The sequence below is a fragment of the Colobus angolensis genome, unplaced genomic scaffold (genome assembly GCF_000951035.1).
Source record: "Colobus angolensis palliatus isolate OR3802 unplaced genomic scaffold, Cang.pa_1.0 Scaffold182, whole genome shotgun sequence".
NCBI lineage: Eukaryota > Metazoa > Chordata > Mammalia > Primates > Cercopithecidae > Colobus > Colobus angolensis.
Genome location: NW_012114955.1, coordinates 1,263,081 through 1,270,007, shown reverse-complemented (window position 1 = coordinate 1,270,007; position 6,927 = coordinate 1,263,081).

Sequence of the window (6,927 nt, the reverse complement as noted above, 5' to 3'; positions counted from 1 at the left end):
AAAAATACATAACTTAGCCTGGCGTGGTGACATGTACCTATAGTCCCACCTACTTGGGAGGCTGAGGTGGGAGAATTGCTTGAACCCAGGAGGCACACCACTGCACTCCAGCCTGGATGTAGAAGTGAGACTTTATCTCAAAATAATAATAATAAAATGAAATTGCTGTTTCATTGAAAGTGGCTCCCCACAAAATGGGAACCTTTTCCCCTAGAGGTCAGTTATGCTTAATAGAAAAATATTCTATGCTGGTCCAGAAAATGTATCTGGAGCAATAGCTAAGAAGAACCTTCTTTTATTATCGAATGCTCCTCACCCACTCTGAGGGACCGTGAGACCCTAGAATTCTGCCCTCTGCCCCTTTCCCACTGTCCATCTTGCTCAGGTGAGGCCCCTTCCTTAGAGCCTCTGAACCTCAAGAAGCAGCACGGACTGCGTGCAGAGAAGGGGCTGGCGCCTGGCTCTGCTGTGTTCCAGCCAAGTGGCCTTAGGCAGGTCCTCAAATCTCATTTCCTCGTCTCTAAAAGGGGGATCATGTTATTGAGCCGACAGCATTGATATGGGGCTTCTGGGATAGAGGCTGTTCAGGGGCTCAGCTTGGCTCGGGTCCTGCCTTCCCTCAACTGAAAGAACCTGAGCCAAGAATCACCTGGGGCCAGAGACATGGCCTGGGAGGAAGGAAGGACAGAGAGCAGCACTCCAGTGCTTCCAGGATCCGGGATCCCCTGGCCTCCCAGTGCCATCCTGGGGGTGGAAGAGCAAGTAGACAGGAAGTGAAGCCACACTCGGCCCCTGTGTGAGCACTCCCAGTTCCCCCTTGATGGGGCAGGAGGCAGTGGGGACAGGGAGGTCTGTCCAGGCCCCCCACTCCCCACGGTGAGAGGGCCCCTTCCCCCATTTCCCCTGGCTGGAGTATCACAGGCTGAGGGTGTGGTACGAGGCACCCTCCCCTGACTCGAGTAGAAGCTACGCTGTGTGAGCGAGAGTAGAGTGTGGTGGCAGGGGTGGGGGACAGGGGGGAGGAGGGAAGCCGTGTCACCAAAGGGAACTGAAAGAAACCCAGAGGCCCATTGGGCAGCTGAACAATACACCCTGGCTCTGGAACAGCCCCCTTCAGTGCAGCCTGGGTGGATGATAACTGCCTTTGCCTCTCAAAACCTCCACCCCAGGAAACCCACCCCCTTGGCCTGGGCTCTCGGGAGTCCGTAGGATGGCCATCCTATTTCTCAGAAAACCCAAGTTTCTGAGAACTTGTTGGCTGGACATCAGGCTCTGAGGCCAACAGGTCTGAGTCAAACCCTCACTCTGCAATCTAGAATTGCGTGACCTGAGCACGCCATTCACTCCCCCAGAAACCCCATTTCCCGTCCGTAAAGGAGAATGGTGACACCAGTGTCACAGATAGGCTGTGAGTCTACATTCAACAATGCTTCTCGGGCATGTTGTACCTGCCAGGATAAAGTGGTGGACAATTTCTACTTTCTCTAAAAACCCCTGCCCTCCTGGAGCTTCCATTCTGCAGAGTAAGATAGACAATAAATCCTTAAGTAATGAAACTGGGTGAGGCCTTCAGGGGCACCTCACAGGCTGTGGCTTTGCTAGGGACAGTCACTGGAAGGTTCAGACCTGAGGCATGACACAGTCTGATTTAGGTTTTAACACCTCTTGGCCGGGTGCAGTGACTCACACCTATAATCCCAGCACTGTGGGAGGCCGAGGCAGGTGGATCACTTGATGTCAGGAGTTCAAGACCAACCTGGCCAACATGGGGAACCCCCGTCTCTACTAAAAAAAAATACAAAAATTAGCCAGGCGTGGTGGTTCATGCTTGTAATCCCAGCTACTCAGGAGGCTGTGGCAGGAAAATTGCTTGAACCCAGAAGGCGGAGGTTGTAGTGAGCCGAGATCGCACCATTGCACTCCAGCCTGGGTGACAGAGCGAGACTCCATCTCAAAACAAAAAAGAAGAAAGAAAAAAAAAACACCTCTGGTTCTTGTATTTGAAGTGTTCACTTGCTTTGAAGTTTCTGGCACATAGAAGTGGTATCTTTTTTAGGATTAATGCCCAGGACGCCATGGCTGGGCCTTCCCCCCCCATTTCTTACTAACTAACACCGGCTCGGAGCATTTTGGGGTGTGACCTGGAAGTCCCCCATTCAGCCAGCCTGTCACATGAACACTTCTACACTTGGAGACCCCACCTTTCCCAATCCATCGCTCTGTCTTCACATGGCCTGTGAAGGAAGCTGCCCGGGCCCTTGCTCCAGGCCCTGACAGGTCACCTGTCCTCTCTAATGCCTGCAACCTGGCTCCTGTCCTTGTCCGTGGAATCCGTTCTGGCCTCACACTGTCCTCCAGGCCTTGGATCCACAGCTCGAGCAAGCCCTGGAACCCACCAGAACTCCCCAACAACTCCAGTCTCTGCTGGCCTCCTGTACCTACCTGTCTTTCTCACTTAAACCCTCAGATCTTGGGGTTTCACTCAGATCTTGGGGTTTCACTCTTTCCTAGATTTCTCACCATTCCCTTTAAATAAATGTGCTGAAGCCCTCTCACTTTCCTCTGGGATTCCTCTCCCAGCTCAGCTCCCTGAGTCTGCGCCCCTGTGCCCGACTGCCGGCCTCCAGGACACCAGCCCAGAGGTTCTCTCCTCCCCTACTGGCTGCACGTGGTCTGATTCAGTGCTTCTAAAACTTGCTTAGCTCAGCACTGTGCTCAAACCACTTCCCTCCTGGCTCCTGGGCTCTGTCACGAACGGGGTGGGATATCCGTCCTTCCTGCATGTCTCGAGGGCTCGCTGTGGAGCACGAGGCACCTGGACAAGGAGGAAAGGGAAAAGGACAAAGTCTAGCTAGAGACCCCAGCCTTCTGGGGCCCTTGCTTTTTGGGGACAGATGCCAACCCAGCCCCACAGGCACCAGCTGAAGACCTCTGGTACGCTCTTTTATCCCAGAATGAGCCTGGTTGGAGCTCAGCATCTGCAGGTGTCCCCACCAGGCCCACGAGGTCCACCTGTCTTTGATGTGGGATGCAGAGGGCCCCCGGCCTCAGACTCCAAAACATTTCTGAACCAGATCCATCTCAAGCCCCTGCAGCTTAGAACCAAGGCTAGGGCTGTTCCTGGGCAGGATGGTGGTCCCACCCAGGTGGGCTCAGATGGGAAAGGGGGAGAGAGGCAATTCTCTCCAGGATGGCAGGGCCAGCCCAAGGGCATGGGGTGCTCTCCTCAGAGTGGTGGGGAGGTGGCAGAGCCACCCTCTGCGGGGTCCTCTCCCGGGCTGACCCCGACACTCTCTGGCCTGCAGTCACTGATGTGTGAGGTCATGGGAGGGGTGTGGGGTATGACATTCCTCTTGTGCGGCCTCTCGACACTCAACTATGAGGAGGCATGTCCCAGTGGTCCCTCTCTGGCCCCTGAGGGGTGGGGTGTGGTGGTGGGTTGCGAGTTGAGCATTTCAGGTGTGAGGCAGGGAGGAGAGGGAGCACTTGGGGGCTGGCAGCTGAATGGAGTTGCAGGGCCTGGTGTTTGGCTCTTGCCAGCTGCTCACCCCGGGCCAACACTATGACCCTGTGGGTCAGGCCTTGGGGCCTCTGGGTGGGGCACTTTCCAGGAGTCTCTTCTGTTCCTGTAGCCTCTGATTCTGGGGGCAGAAAGTCAAGAAAGCGGAGAGCCTAGGGGCTGAAGAACCCTGTGGGGGCCGTGGGCCAGGGCCCCCTCTCCTGTCTTGAGCCCTTTCAGGGAAGAAAAGGGTGTCAGGCCTCACTGGAGGGGGTTCTGGGGGCAGGTTCTTACCAGGCCAGTGTCCTGGAGCCTTGATGCTTTGCAGTTCTCCAAGCCAGGAGCCAACTGAAGCCTGATGCCCACCCAGGCCCCTGTGCCGGGCAGACTGGACCCCTGAGTGCGCCAGTGGACCTGTGGATTCAGGAGCGTCTCCGCCAACTCATGCCTGTCTCGAGGGTCAGGTCTCCTCTGTGTCTTCCAGTCTGTCCTCCTCCTTTCTCTCCTGGAGCAGCACCTCCAAAGCCATGGGGATACTGACATACCCTGATAACCTGTCCAGGGGCCTTTGCTAGGGAGTGGGGGTGCAGGAGAAGTTAGGAAGAAGAGAGGGGCACCTGCTCAGGCAGGAAAGAGCTTATGGGGCCTCTTCACTGGCCCTAAGGAGGCTCTGCTTTGCAGTAGCAGACCATAGGCGAGCCCAAGAGGACTGTGCCAGGGGACAGTCAGCGGAGCTCAGAAGGGTGGGGCAGTTTACCCAAAGGCACACAGTAGCTAGTCACATGAGGCACTGGCACTTGAACCTGACTAAACCATCAGTGACATTTTATCCTTTGGGAATCAGACAGACTTGGATTCAGGTCGTAGCTGGATGAGCTCGGCAAGTTGTTCAGCCTGTCAAGTCTGGGTGTCCTCACTGTGAAATGGAACTAATGATACACCCTCAGCAACAAAGAACTGCTGTTCCGTGGTGAGGATCAGGCCCAGCCCAGCGCCGGACACACAGTGGAAGTGATTCTACTGAACATAGCAGTAGCTGCTCCGTAGAACATGTCCGGTGCTCTGGCGGTTCTGGGCGACTGCCTCACCATGACCAGCTGTCCTGCCTGATTCCCTGGGGCAGGCAGAGCCAGGGAGGCATGCAGGTCCCCACTCTCCCTCAACTCAGAAATCCCTAGACTGCCCCTGGGACACGCCCTCCTTTTCCCCTCTCCCTCCACTGGGCCTGACACTGTAGGGGAAGGGTGGAAAGCAGCTGGCTGCTGGCGGCCTCGTTCCTCGCCCTGGCGCTGGAGTGTTGTCTGTGTAGAGAAGGAGGCCCATGTACCGAAAGAATGATCATGGACCCCCAAAGAGCCTGCCTGCCACCCCCCACACCAGCTGCCTTACTACAGGAACAGGCCCAAGAAAAATCAAGAAACGGGGAACAAATTAGGGGATGGGACGTGGGGAAGGGTCGACCACGAGGGGGCGGCATGAAGTGGTGGGAACAGTTCTGTCTCTTGACTGTGTCAGTGTTTCCACAACTCTCCGCCTTTGCCAAAACTCCTAGAACTGTACACTAAAAAGAGTGAATTTTGCTGCATGTAAATGTAAAAATTTTAAAAATGTTTCATGATTCAGAAGATTCAAACTCTAAATGTCAGGAAGTTTTGACTGGGCATGGTGGGTCATGCATGTAATCCCAGCACTTTGGGAGGCTGAAGTGGGCAGATCACCTGAGGTCAGGAGTTTGAGACCAGCCTGGCCAACGTGGTGAAACCCTGTTTTTACTAAAAATACAAAAAACTACTCAGGCACAGTGGCGCATGCCTGTAGTCCATCTAACTTAGGAGGCTGAGGCAGGAGAATCACTTGAACCTGTATTCAAAAAAAAAAAGGAGTTTTTAGGAAAAGCTTAACTAATTTATATGGTTTGTATTTTCCTTCTTGCCTAAGCAAAAGACTTACATGTAACTATGTCTTAAATAAGTCTTTCAAGTATGTTTAAAATAAAAATTCTAAGTAATTTTCTTTTTTTTTTTTTTTTTTTGAGACGGAGTCTCGCTCTGTCACCCAGGCTGGAGTGCAGTGGCACGATCTCGGCTCACTGCAGCCTCCGACTCCCTGGTTCAAGCAATTCTCCTGCCTCAGCCTCCCAAGTAGCTGGGACTACAGGCACCCGCCATGATGCCCGCCTAATGTTTGTATTTATGGTAGAGACGGGGTTTCACCGTGTTGGCCAGGATGGTCTTGATCTCCTGGCCTCCCAAAGTGCTGGGATTACAGGTGTGAGCCACTGAACCCAGCCCTAAGTAATTTTTCCTAAAAGAAAAAAGAAAGAAAAAGAACAGATCCGAGAAGCATCCTTCACAAAGAGGCAAGGTGGTGCTGTCTTCTCTCCACACTCCCTCCCTCCAGTCTGGCTCTTCTGGGCCATTGCCGAGTTGTCCTGCCAGTCCCTCTTCTGCTTCCCTCCAAGCTCTTGGGAGACTGAGCACTGTCTCCAGGGATTTGGTTATGTCTATCAGGCTCCCTGACTGCCCCAGGGACCCAGGCCAAGAGTCCACCCTCCATGTAGGTGGCTCCAGGTGAGGGTTCTGGCAGGAGACAGGTGATATTGGACAGAGGAGAGTTGAGTGAAGTGGACACTTGCAAAGGTGTAGACAGGGTTCTGAAAGCTACTGTGGAACTTCCAGGCATCCAGGACCTAGCATCAGCTGGGAACCACCTCCACCCTCAGAGGGGCCGTCCTTTGGGACCTTTGCCAGGGGAAGATTGCAGGCAGAGGGAAGAAATCCCTTTTGTCCCATTCTCTTGGCCTCCTATCTCTTGCCCATACCTCCTGGTGGGAGGGGCAGAGCTGGCCCGGGGGCCATGCATGTTCCGAGTGCCCTGGAAAGCAGGACTGGTGGCAGCTAATGTGGGGAGGGAGTGCTTTCCTCTTGGCCCCTGGCAGGGCTGGGAGGAAACTGACACTGAGCTGGGCACCTGCACGCCTGTGCATGTGCATTCTCTGACCTGCATACCCCACTGCAAGTCATGGTATGCTTGTTAGTCACCCTTCTTGCTCCAGGTACATCTCCCAGGAGACTCAGGGGTTTGGTGGAGGCCACATGGGCCTACCAGCCTTGACTGTCCAAGGGTGCAGAGGCGGAGAAGCAGTGAGGCCCGGATCTCATGGGGAAGACCTTGCAAGGGGCTCTTAGTCTTTGGGTTCCAGGAGCCAGCACTGGGATTGGGGGTGAGGGCCAGGGTGGGAGGTCAGAGGCCTAGGGCAGGCCCTCTCCTCTGCGGTCTCCCATGTGGGTCTTCAGACACTGTACCCCCACCTCTACCTTGGACCAGAGCTTGGCAGGCAGCACCCTGCACTACCGTGTGGTGGATGCCAGGAAGCTGGCATGAGGGGCAGGGGCCTGCAGTGAAGATGAAAGGGCAGTGCTTCCCTC